Genomic DNA, 13,589 nt, shown 5'->3' with positions numbered 1-13,589 from the left:
TTAAGTTCACCTGATATCAAGCAGTTGTGATATCTGTTATCAATTGAAAATATAGATAAAAACTATCTTAAATGTGAAATATAACATACATGAAAATTGAATGTAGAACTAAAACTTATTTGCTCTACTACAGAATCTATGCTATTGGGGCCTCAATCACTACTTCCTCATGTGTCCTGTTATTTAATATATTAGTCCAGGACTTTTCATTGAGAGTCGCATGCATTTTAAATTTCTAAATAATAAACTTCTGAATTTATCCCGAATCTGTGATTGGAACTTACAATTGTTTCATCTTCAGGTTTGCTCTTTCTTCAAAAGTTACCCTTGAATTATGAATGAATCATCAATTAATCAAATTAATGACTTTGATATAAATTGTTAAATTGTATTTTAGATTTATTATGAAAACAGTTCAGCTTTTGAGATGCATTAAATGAAGTTCTGAATATAGTAAAGTAACTAAACAATTTAAATATTTGTTTTTTCTTACAGTCATTTACCTATCTTTGCAAATCGCGAATAACAGCTTTTAGAATTAATTTTATCTAGATTTTAGCTTTTAGCTTAAAATTCAAGCAAAAGTTTTGGCTCATTGATATATTTTTCGTGCTTGAAATATTTTCGTAAAAAGAAACCTTTAGAAAAAATTTTAGGTTTTTGAAATTTGTTTAGGAAATTTCGTCTACTTCAGAAATTAGATTTATTTGAATTATCTCGTTAAGGATGAATAGAAACGTGGCTATGTCTTGCTGGAACCACATTTTTCTATTTTTTAGTAGTATTTTTCACTTTTAATTTAAGTTCAAAATAATACGACACTATAGCACAATTTCTTTAAAGCTCTATATTCTAATTTTTGAAGTCTCATAATATAGAAACAAATATTACACAATGGCAATACTTTGACTTGCAGCTCTTTTTCTTTGTTGTATATCCGTTAACCCTTTATACAGAAGGTACGGCAAAAATTGCTTTGATTCGATCAGCACAGTTTTATAAAAAAAATCTGTTAAATGTATATATTCGAAAGATTGAAAACCGTTTGCATGTTAATGTCACAAACACTTTTTATCATAAAAAATGCATGTAAAATACATTCACGTTCTTGGCATACGTTATAAAGTTCTCAGTTTTTCTTATTTTAATAGAATCCAGTTGTTTCTAATACAAGAATTAAAACTTTATCATCAAGGGTATTTATTTAAATCGAATTATTAGTCATTATAATGACTAATAAATTGAGTAATCGAAATAATAAATGAGACTTAATATTTAACGATTTTCAAAACTGCCATAATAAGATTTTCAAATTGCGATCTATTAATAAATTTCAACTTTAGCAACTTTCTATATATTTAATAGGTATTTGTTAGGATCATGAACTCTATCAACATACGATTTTAATCGTCAACATTTTTGTCAATTGATTTTAAAATTGATTCGCATCAATTACACTGAAATGAAAGATGTTGATACGAAAATTAAGGAAGAAGTAGTATTTAATAAATGAATCTTTGTTTTCTTGGTTGTTTTATAACTAAAATAGGACTGATCGTACAGCAAATAGATTGCCATAACAACTAAGGTGACCATAATTTTTTGCATAAAAGCCGGGAAGGATTATAATGCAGGTGAGAGCGGGGGAAAGGTGTGTTTGCGAGCTAAAAATTTATATGATTCAAATTTTCTAGTTGAAATATATTTTAAAAAATATTGGCAATCAAAACATTATTAAAAATCCGGGCCAATCCGGGACAAAACACCTAAAACCGGGACAAATATTGCTTTTAGAAAAAGCCGGGACGTAAGGCGGAAAATCGGGACTGTCCCGGCCAATTCGGGACGTATGGTCACCTTATAACAACGCTATGTTATGGTCCATTTTACCGCAGAATTGGCCTCTTAATACATGCTCGAATTACATTTGTGTGTCAAGCTATTGTATCATATTATTATATAATATCATAAATCAAGAACTAGGGAACTAAGTTTTGGGTACTTTCCTAACCTTCCTTTACTTACTGGTAAAATTGAAACGTCGGTCGTCACCTCTAAGGCTAGTTCTTTTGTGTAGTATATAATATATATATATATATATATATATATATATATATATATATATATATATGTATGTATGTATGTGTGTGTGTATGTATGTATAGTGTGTACAATATGATAGGTTAGAGAGCGCCGGTAACAAATTGGCGGACGCTTTTGCGACATGGTTTTGCCCCGATAGGGATAGTGAACACAGCACGAGTCTGGATAACCAACGACTATCCCATATAGCGACGCCACGGTACATCCAAAGGGTCAATAGAACACTCGTGTGCATTTACTTACACATCATATGCTGATGTGATTGAAATTTTAGCTTAATTAATTAACTACAACAATTGATAAAAGAAACTAACAATAGGACATATGTGAAGACTCTTCAATCATGTATTGAATGTGCAACTTCTGCACAGGGTTCAAAAAATGTTTCTTTATTTGTTGTGGAGTTAGAGACTAGTTGTGGCCAGATCAGGTCTACGCACACTGATGTGGTTAAAATATTATTTTAGTTAATTAACTGGAACTGTTGCAAAAAAAATTCAACGTTTTATGTATTAAGTATATAATTATCTATATATTCAGAAGACATCAAAACGTAAAGATATGCAACAAAAAAATTTCGATTCTTTTGCATAAGTATTTTTTGGATAGGTTTGTATATGTTCGTCAGATTATCTGATTTGACAATTGTATGTCTTCGGCGTTTCAAGACATTCTCAAGAGTTTGACAATACCATGGAAACGATGTGAGCCAAAATTTGATCTTTCAATCTCAATTTCTTAAAATTCTAATACAGATAAGAACTAATTTTTGTAAGTTTTACGCTACGATTGGAACACTTATTTTCTGTTCGTTGGCAAATCATGCAGATTTTGTTTTGGTATTAATCGTCTGCAATTTCCTTCAGTTTTTTTGCGTTTTTGGACAAAGTTAAAAAAAGTTTTTGGTTATGGGGAATTGAGACTAAGGATAACCAGACCAGATCTATGCACACTAAATGTTTGGAATGTTAAATAATGATTTAATTAAAAACTATTGCCGAAAGAATCTGAAAGTTCTATGTATTTACTATGGAGTTATGACAAAACCAAGAGATGTTTGTTTGTCATGAATAAAATTACTGTTGCCAAATTTTTTTTTACGCATGACATATTTTTGTTCCTTACCAGAAATGACATTGAAATAGATTTGGATGAAAGAAAATTTTGACAAAAAATAACTAGAATTATTTTGTAGTTAACGATTTTGGACTTAACCGGCGAGGTAATATTTATAGAAACCAACAATCGATGATCTATATGATTTGAAAAATATTATTATTGTCAAATAGTCCGTGCATTCGTCCAATAATAAATTACTATTTTCTAAGAGTGTACTCAAACCAGTCCTGACATATGGGGTTCAACTATGGAGCACTGCCAAAAATACAAATACTCATATCGTTCTGTGGGTTATAAAATAATCGAACATAAATATGTCCAGTTAATTCATCAAAATTGAAGCTTAATTATTATTAAACGTAAATGATAAAATAAAATTAATGTACAAAGAAATATAAAATTAGAATTGATCATGATCATGATCATCTTATATGGTTGGCACTCATCAGAGTTTTTCCCGAAGCGCGTTCAACCTCTGTGTCAAAGAAAAAAAACTAATCCTATCAACCTAAAATTTATATTTTTTGTTTATTAAATTTTCAAGAACTGTATATTATTCAACAGATAAGTTTTCGTTAGTTAGTTTGTTTTTATTTTTTGTTAGTTTTTTAACTCATACTTACTTTTTTTCTATTATAATATAAATATTTTATCCATTCTTTCACTGTGACTATAGGTGTCTATACAGCAAACAAAAATAGAAATAAAGAACCTTCAGGAGACCTACATCAGTGTCAATAACAATCCCTTTTTTATTGTTTATAACGGATACGGTGCAATGGATATGCGTTCTGCTTTGTACCCTCTGGTCATTGTTTTTTATAGATCAAAACGTTGGAAATAGTTACTCTGCTGGTCCATCACCTGGAGTTTTAGCCTTTGTAAAATGCTTCTCAAATACATACAGATGCACAATATACAAAGTAATATTACTAATTGCAAATCATTTGATGTGTATTGATATATTTTATACTTCTGAATTAGATCCAAGTGATTTCCAAGATCTAGAGATGGATGTCATCTTCCACAAGTTTTTGAGTCTGTAAGTAATTTTTGCAGAGTCAGATTATATTTCAGTACTCATTGCATATAAGGGATTTGTAGCTTCAAGGTTAAGGCGTGGATTTAAAAAAAATATTTTAAAAGTTCAAATTACGATACTGAAAGCTCCAGCAATTTGTCTTAACACGATGTCATGCTCCATTAGTTGTAAGTATATTTAAAAACGACAGTGATAATTTTGCCTGATTGAGAGTTTCCATGAGTTTCTCTAAGAATCAAATAAGTATAATATAAATTTTATCACGCTAGAATATTTCTTTCAATAAAAATCTCTTATTCCATTAGAATTTTTTAAATCTTCTCTTTGCTTTCGCCAGTTAAACAAGCAATGATAGTTCGGGCGGCGATGAAAATGGGTTGTTTGTTTTTTCCACTCGAGATAAATATCGTTTGATCCATTTACGTAACATTTATTAGTCGGCCGTCTGATATCAATCCGTGCTGAACACTGTTTCGTGCTGTTTTACGTTTTTTACTCTTTTTTTTACTTTTTTATGAGATTGCTTCGTTACTGCGAGATTTCGCTCACCAGAGGAAAAAATCCTTCAAGAAATGCTATCAGAAAATGTAATGCACGTTTAAGATAAAGCTCGCTGGAATTTTTTGTTTTTCTTTCATTTGAAGTGAAAGAAACATTATTTATATCTTTACACAGACACACAATACATATATATATATATATATATTTATATAATATAATATATATGTGTATAAATATTTGGAATATGAAGAAGTAGAAAATCATAAAATAATAAAAATACAATATTACTAAATTTAAATAAAATTTAAAATAAAATTATTTTATTATTAGGTAAATTTATAAAAGACTATAACCAGATGGTTTCACTTTATGTAACATTTCGTTTGGTGATTAAAAGATGAAAAAAAAAAATTGCCTGCTGTTAAAATTGAATGTGATTGATTTGATGGTTTCCAATTGAAATGTTAGGAAACGAATAACTTATTTTTTTACATTTTTTGCACAATTTTACAGTGAGCACAATGCCGGTTTCACATGAAATTAACTGAGCAGAGAACAATGAGTAGCTCTCAAACAAAAATATTAGTTTGTAGTACATGCTAAGTATCAGAGATGAGGCTGTATGTGAAAAAAGAAAGTGATTTCCGCTTTTCGGTTGAAATCTTTCTTCAATTTTCTTTGCTATAAACCTAACGGTGTCCGAGACCTTTCCAACGAATGCAAAATCGTCGAAATCGGTTTGTGCGTTCTGGAGATAATTAGGAGATAATAGATAATTTTCATCTGTCTAAGAATATGTTCAAATTTATTTATTACAAAACTACACAAATGTCATAACATTTTTGTTTTATATAAATCCGAAGTTGATTCCTACATTCTATTCTTTCATTAGGCATTATTCTATTTTTTATAGGTTGTTTTGTAAGAGTCTTTCTTAAAAAAATATTTTTTCTGCTCTAATTTTATTATCTTCAAATATTTAATTATTATAATTATTGAAATTAATATTCACAATTTCCTTCAACTGTTAACTTAAGAATCCTGAGTCAGGATTTTAGTCAGTCCTTTCCTGATGTGGACTAATGTATTCATATCCTTTGTCGCTCATAGATAACGTGTGTTCTATTTCCTGATGGCGTACATGTGAAACCCTTTAGATATTATTAGTCAAGGACTCTAGGTCGAGTTATGTTCATAAAATATTAAGGAACGTGTCTCGCAGAAGGAAAACGATAAATTTTCGTGAAGATTTACACTCACATCAAGTGGAAATGACCAAAATGTTCACCAGTTTCTTCTTTTAAATTGGTTCAAATTTTTATGTCATTGTAATTATGTTTTTCAAAATGTGTAGAGTAATTATGAAAATAAGCTGAGCTTTGGAACGATTAAATTCGAACACTATTTAGAGAGTATTTAAATTCCAAAATTATTTAACTGAATTACTGCTAAAAAGTTGTGGATTTTAAAAAGCAGTAAGTAGTATTTTGCCACACAGAATAATACTTGTGAGTAGTGATGAATATGGATGAATGCGATATTTGTTAGAATAGAATCTAATCAATCGTTATAGACAAAAATTAATTCTCTTTGTTTATTGCTTTTTAAGTAATTTTTGTCTATTTATACAACGGAGATGTTCTATGAAAATCAATATTTTAAAATTTCTTAAGTATTTGTAATACATATTTAATATTCACATCTAGGAACATCCAACTAAATAATGAGAAACCTGACTTATTTTTATATATATATTTATAGATATAATATAGTTATAGACCATGTATTGATCCACCCATAGATGTAGTTATAACCTTTTCATATCGCTAAATACTATTCTGTATTTTTTTTAAAGAATTGTCAAAACTATTCTTTTTTTGTCGCATAAATACAATACACTATTTTCTATTTTTAGTATCTTTTTTAATATCAAAGGAAGAAGTATATAATACCCAAGGGTAGACTTATGTACCAATCCACCATTATGTAGTATACATTTTATATGTTGAAATATATCTTTTTTGAACTGAAGTGAACTAAATATTTTAGAAGATGTTATTAGCTTACTTCAAATTCTAAAATAAATTTTATGTATATATATATTTACTTACAAATACATATTTTTATGAATTTTTGTCTAATGAGAATTTTCTTTTGTTCTAGGTAAGTTGTTTTGGATACTGCAGTATTTTAGTTTTATGAAGTGCTATGAAAACGAGCCCATAAAAGGTTTGAACTTTTTTAATTGAATCATATATATATATATATATATATATATATTAGTGTGGTCCTTAATATGGACATTTTTGAATTTCTTTGCTCCCAAGGGCTTAAATGCTTCCCAATTGATAAAAAAGTCTCTAAAAGTGTTAGCTCTTAATATTAATTTTAAGATAGTGCGCAATTCAATCACATGGAAATAGCATGAAAAAACTTCGAAAATTTTAAAAATGTATTTTTGGTATGGCTTAGCGACAAATAAATAAAAGTGAGAATTTGTGTCATCTTCTATTGAAAATTCGACGCTTTGCGTAACAGGTTTTTTATCATTTATATCAATAAAACTCATTCATTTGTTTGCTAAGTTATATTTAAAAAACATTTTTAAAATTTTTGAAAAATGTTCATTGCTATTTCCATACAAAACTTTGAATTGCACATTATCTAAAAGACAATATTAAGAGCTAAATACTTATAGAGGATTTTTTTTATCAATTTGGAAGCATTTGAGCCTCTGCATGGGAGCAAGAAAATTTGAAAATATACATATTGAGGACCAACCTAATATATATATATATATATATATATATATATTATATAATATATATATATAAATATATGTGTATTTATTTATATATTGAAGCTATAAAAAAATCAGATAAAATGTGAAGTAATATACGTAACGTCGCATGTACATTCTGAAAACTATTTTTTCAAATTTGAATCTATGTATTATATATTAAAGACTATAAATATTATAAATTCATAAGATAAGAATTGTATGAGAATTCAACTGATTAGTAACATGAATAGATGTCTCAACATTGATCAATAATTACTGATTCTGAAGATTTACCAGTACGATTCTTATATATATCAGAAAAAATCAAAGATTTTACTGTTCAGACAATAGTTCTAAATTGATTCACTGTTCATATCACCTGTCATTGAACATTTCATTTTATGTGTCATTCATTGATTTTATCTTTTTAAATCCAAAGACAGTGGAAGTATAAAAATATGGTACAGACAATAGAAAAGCATTTACATACAGATTTTCTTTTGCATTAAACAAAATAAGAAAATTCAGGAATATCTCATATCAATTCGTGTACGATATTCCTGAAGAAGCTGCCAAGAATAAAGCTCTTTACTTTGTTATCGTCAAGTGGTTTCAGTAATTAGTTTATATGGAGTAGAAATATATACATACATTTGTGTTATACGAGTATATAAATATATATTTATGTAAACTCGATTTATTTTTGGTTTGAGAGCCACTTATTTTTTTACCTCTTCCCTACATTTATTGTTTTTCTACATTTTACTTTTTTTCACGATATTTCTTGTTATGTAAGCTTTTCTTCTTCTTCTTCTATACATTTTATTCCTTGCGAATCCGATCCAGTTTTCTTTTCTTTTCACGATCATACGATCCTCGTAAAGTTCGTTTTATCCCAGTCGTGGCAATTTTCTCTCATTTATTATATTTTGACAATGTTATCGTCGGCCTTTGTTAGAATACATGTTTCTAATCTAGACAGAGTTATGTTTAAAAATGAAATATTTATAAATTTCATGAGTAAGTCGAGACTCAGTTTGGTTGTGAATAGTGTTTTATTTTTCCTGAAACTGAATTAGTACTGACAAAAATTTATTAGTGCAATTTTCTACGTCTTTAGAACTAGAAATTGTTCACATTTTCTCATATCTGATTTTCTACTGATATTTTTTGAAGCTTAAAATACTATAATATCTAAATTTTAAATATCTAAATACTCCCTTAATATCCACTCATTTCAGATAAATCTCATCAACCACAAATTAATCGATCTATGAGAGCAAGATTGTAGTTTAACTTTCTTACTTTGAATATTCTTCAATAAATAAATGAGAATATAAAAACTCTCCTTGATTATCATAATATTATGAATTTCTGATTTTATCACGCTATCAATATTTAAATTCTATATTTCTTTATGATCTTATACATAAACATCTACTGCCTTATTTCGCAGCTGTCTATGTATTTCTTATGTATAAGTACACATCCGGAACTCAATAAGAATCTAATATCTCTTATGTTCTTCCCAACAATTTTTCTCAGCCGTTTTCCGTTGTTTCCATCGAATAATGCGCGTTCGAAAATTTCCCCATTCGATATTCAAAACACGCAGTGCAATGTAGCCAAAACAAGTCAACCCGTGGATATGGCTCTGATTACTAAAAATCCATCTATAGTCAAAGTTTGTCCTCGGATAATATCCTGTACGCGACACTAATAGACAGGGAGCTGGAGAACTGGTTGAGGAATATTTTCTACTTTGTTAGATCAAAACATGATTTTACAATTTTAATTTGAAAGACCTAAAAATAGTTCTTATTCATGTGTTTGTAAAGCACGGAATAAATGAAACATTAATAGAATTAATGTTTAAATGATCCATTTACAAAGTATATCACAAAATACTAAAAACAATATTTTATACAATAATATGTATTAAAAGTATTTTATATCTATAACAATATGTGACACATTGTCGAACCAAATTTTATATTGTTGTGATCAATATTTGGACTGGATCAAAATAGAAATCGATATATTAATTTTATCATCTTTATTTTTGAGTGCAATCAGAATACTAGTACCTATGAGCTATTTGTTTAGTTTAGATGCCTTAATTATTGTCTTGTGGTATCTTTTTTTTAGTCTTCTTGAAACTGGTGTCTCCAGAAGTTCAGCGACTATAGAATTAGTGTGATCTTTAAGTTTTAGGATATGTTGAACGTTCTGCTTATTTACACTTCTACAATATCTGTATTCAGAGAAAATAGAAATGGAAATGAAATTTCATTATATTGATTTTTCACACATATTGTTTTTTGTCGTCATTTTCCATTTTATAATTTTTTGGAGCTTTGTGCTTGTTTTAACAAAATAATTAATTTTGGAAAAAAAAATTTTGTTTCAAATTTTCTTTTCCAAATTTTTTTTTCAAAAACATTTTTTCTTTGTATATCAAAAATAATTCAGATTTTATTTTTATGACTAAAGTTCTAATATACTTTTAACAAATAATTTCAACTTTGCAATTCAGTTTATATAATTCTTATAAATATTAGACAATGTTACAGTATTTATATACAATAATCTATTTGAAAACATTCAATATTCCTCGAACATTTCGTTACGGTACGGGAAGGTCCAGCAATTTGCCTTAAGGCACGATGCCATACACCCTACTAGTTTATTTTTAGGTTTTATTAATAAATTACTGTTCTTATTACTATGTATGACACTATATCTATCGCATGTATTTGAATTACCTATACATATTCTAAATAGAACCATGTACACATTTGAGGGTAATATCTACGCCCTCCTATGATCCGTAGGCATAGGTACATGCAAATTGGTATCTACCACATCAAAGTTGCAATATCAGCCAGATCAAAGCGGTTTACGAAATTGGATCAACTTGGGTTAACGCCGTGTAATTTTTTTATTATTGCATATTTTAAAAATTCTATTAGATTTTCACCAGAACGGTGGAGAAAGTAAATAGATTTGGACATAGATTTTAATTGAAACTAAAGATTTTCAAATTGGGCATTGTTTCTCAAAATTTCTTTATAAAAAAATATGAGAATGTATATTGATATGAATACTTATGCAATTTTTTAAAGGATACGATTTTTGGTGTCAATTTGTTATTTATTAAGATTTTGATTTAAGACTTTCAAATTGTGCATTGTTCCTCAAAATATGCAAATTATTTGAAGCATAAGATTTTTTGTGTCAATTTGTTATTTGATTTCATATGGCTCTATGAGTTGAAACAGCTGGGCGTTTTTCATATTTTTGCAAAACTTTTCTAAGGAACTAAGAACCATACTTTTATCCATCATTTTTATATTATTTTTATCAATTTGAAGAATCGTCTCTTTACTATTAATTTTTTATTTGATTAGTTTGACCTCTTTTTACATATCACTTTGACATTTATTTAACCCTAAATATGCAAAAAAATATATAGTTGCGTTGGTTTGATTTTTAGTCAGTTGAAATATAGGATCGACTATGAAAATTCTGAAATTGATTTTAAAAATTCAAAAACTATTTGTCAATATCAGTTTATTAATTTCTGTCACAAACAGAAGTTGCCTGGACGTTCAATAAAACAATTTTATTGAAAAAACATACTGCGAGTATTTGGTTAAATTAATATTTAATAAATAAATAATTAAATTTAACAAAGACAAAGAATTATTTAAAAACTAGTGGGGCGCATGGCATCGTGCCTTAAGGCAAATTGCTGGAACTTCCCATACCAAAAATTATTATTTTTTTAAAAAGACTAAAATTGTACTGCTTTTACTGCATAGAGACGAACTGTCAAAGCGCGTAAGCGCCGCGTTGCCGTCTAACGGATGAACATTGGTACGGAACCCATAGGAATGTAAACAAAATTTATACTTATTGTTAAAATCGCTATTAAGTATCTGATAATTTGATGTGCATATGTCTAATGATCATTTTTCACCGCCAAATGGTATTTTTTTACTTTCTATACTAGATCTCCGAAACCGCTAACCCCGCCTTCATGAAAATTAGATCAAATGAAACGTAAAGATATATAAAAATTTTCATTTTTGATTTTTTTGCGATTACTATAACTTGCCCTACGGAAAGTTAATAATTATAACAAATTATTTTTAGTTTTTTTATTGTATACGAGTGCATTAGCTAAAAGTTATATTCAAATGACCATTTCATTGCAATTAGTTTTTTATATCAATCTTTTCACGTCCAAACTATTAATTTCATCTACATAGAAGCTGTTTTACACTGAATAAAAATTTCCTATTTATTTACGAGTTGGGCAACTTGAATTTCGCTGATGGGAGTATATCAGCCGCGCCTGAAGAAGTTTTACTTAAAAATTCTATTTCCTATTTTTTTATTCAAATTTCCTATTTATTTACGAGTTGGGCAACTTAAATTTTGAGGTGTACGTGACAATCATCTGAACTTTTATTAAAACGTAGTAATTGGTACAGCATAAAATATAAATGTTGATTGTATGACTTGTAATAATTTGTAACCAACATTTCCCCTTTCTAATAATTCAAACCTCCACTTCAGCTGGCGAATGTAAAATCTATAATTCATCCTGCACCAGTCTGTGCTGAGGTGCAATCAATCCGGCTTGTTTTATATTACCGATAGAGTATTCAAATCTCGGATCCAATATATGTGTTTGGGTCCCGAGTTCTACATTTTCTGCAGACTTTGCGCATTTTGCCAAACAACCCCCGTTTTCGTTACAACCCACTGAAGGAAACAAGTAGAAGAGACGAAATATTGCCAGTGGCGTGCAGACACGTAAACTATAAATCGCAAGAAATACAACATCAGCTTTTCCTAATACTCGGTGACACTGCATGCAAAAGCTTTTTTCCAGATTTTATATAGCTTTTCTTTTCGTTTCGTTTGGTGTAATACTGTAATATTTTATGATATAAGAAAAGAGTTGACGTTCTATGAAGATCGTATATTTTTAAAAATTTTGTGCCAAGGGAAGAACTGGCGTGAATGAATCTATTTCAGAAATAAATATAACACTTTTAGAAGACCGACGTCGAAACTTCAAATCAAGTACGCTCTTGGGCTTTGATAATTTACATTCAACTTCAAATAGCCAGGTGTTTGAAAATATTATCTATTCAATATTTATTAGCACACAGTTTTGTGTCGCCCGAATCGAGCTCAAGTCCAAGCTGTTTCTTTGGAAATAGCAGGAAGAAGCAAAATTTTTTGTCCACGTTTTGGCAAAAAATCTTGATGAGATTTTAGAAATTGAAAAAGTTCGACATTATATTAATTGGAATTGGTGCTGATTATTTTTCGGTATTTTATTAAAAAAAATTTCAGATTTAAATTAAAATATTTTAGTTACTGTTTTTTTATTACCGACATACCCACCAATATATCGAATGGATAAATCCAAGTATCAATAAGCGTAAGAAATCTGCAATTTATTTTTATCTCGAATTAGATTTTAAAATAGAAAAGTATTATTAATGTATTATTATTGTTTAAATTAAGTCATCACCCAAAATTTCTACGGTACCGAAATTGGAGTCAGGTCGATCAAGCCTCGGTAGCGCAGTAGGCAGCGCGTAAGTCTCATAATCTTAAGGTCGTGAGTTCGATCCTCACCCGGGGCAATTTTTTTGGCAGTTTAGCTATTTGTCTTGCACCATTGCATGGGAAACTCGAGCAATATGTATAAATAACTGGAATAATTTTTGATTATCATATCATTTGAATACTTCCCGTATAATATGTGTAAATAAAGTACCTAATCAATGATATACAATGGATAGAAAAATTATAAAAGAATTGCCCCGGATGAGGATCGAACTCACGACCTTAAGATTATGAGACTTACGCGCTGCCTACTGCGCTACCGAGGCTCGGTCGACCTTGGGCTAATATCGGTACCGTACAAAATTTGGATGATTATTAACAAATATTTTCAATAACACTTCACTATTTAAGAGCGAATGCTAAATTAAATAAACTCTATAATTTAAACTA

The 13,589-nt window shown here is 28.8% G+C and overlaps 1 protein-coding gene and 2 non-coding genes across 3 annotated transcripts in view; 2 read left to right on the top strand and 1 right to left on the bottom strand.

Moving 5' to 3' along the window:
- The window catches only part of LOC113383514, a 485,158-nt gene that overhangs the window by 393,405 nt on the left and 78,164 nt on the right, over positions 1-13,589 (top strand). The gene's annotated exons all lie outside the window — the stretch shown is intronic.
- Trnam-cau lies at positions 13,144-13,216 on the top strand. The gene has a single exon. It is a non-coding gene; the product is annotated as a tRNA-Met (tRNA).
- On the bottom strand, positions 13,393-13,465 carry Trnam-cau. Its single transcript has one exon. It is a non-coding gene; the product is annotated as a tRNA-Met (tRNA).

The sequence above is a fragment of the Ctenocephalides felis genome, unplaced genomic scaffold (assembly GCF_003426905.1).
Source record: "Ctenocephalides felis isolate EL2017-DRISC unplaced genomic scaffold, ASM342690v1 CF-g0.4_SCAFFOLD_03570, whole genome shotgun sequence".
NCBI classification, from domain to species: Eukaryota; Metazoa; Arthropoda; class Insecta; order Siphonaptera; family Pulicidae; genus Ctenocephalides; species Ctenocephalides felis.
This window is presented reverse-complemented; position numbering and strand designations above follow the sequence as displayed.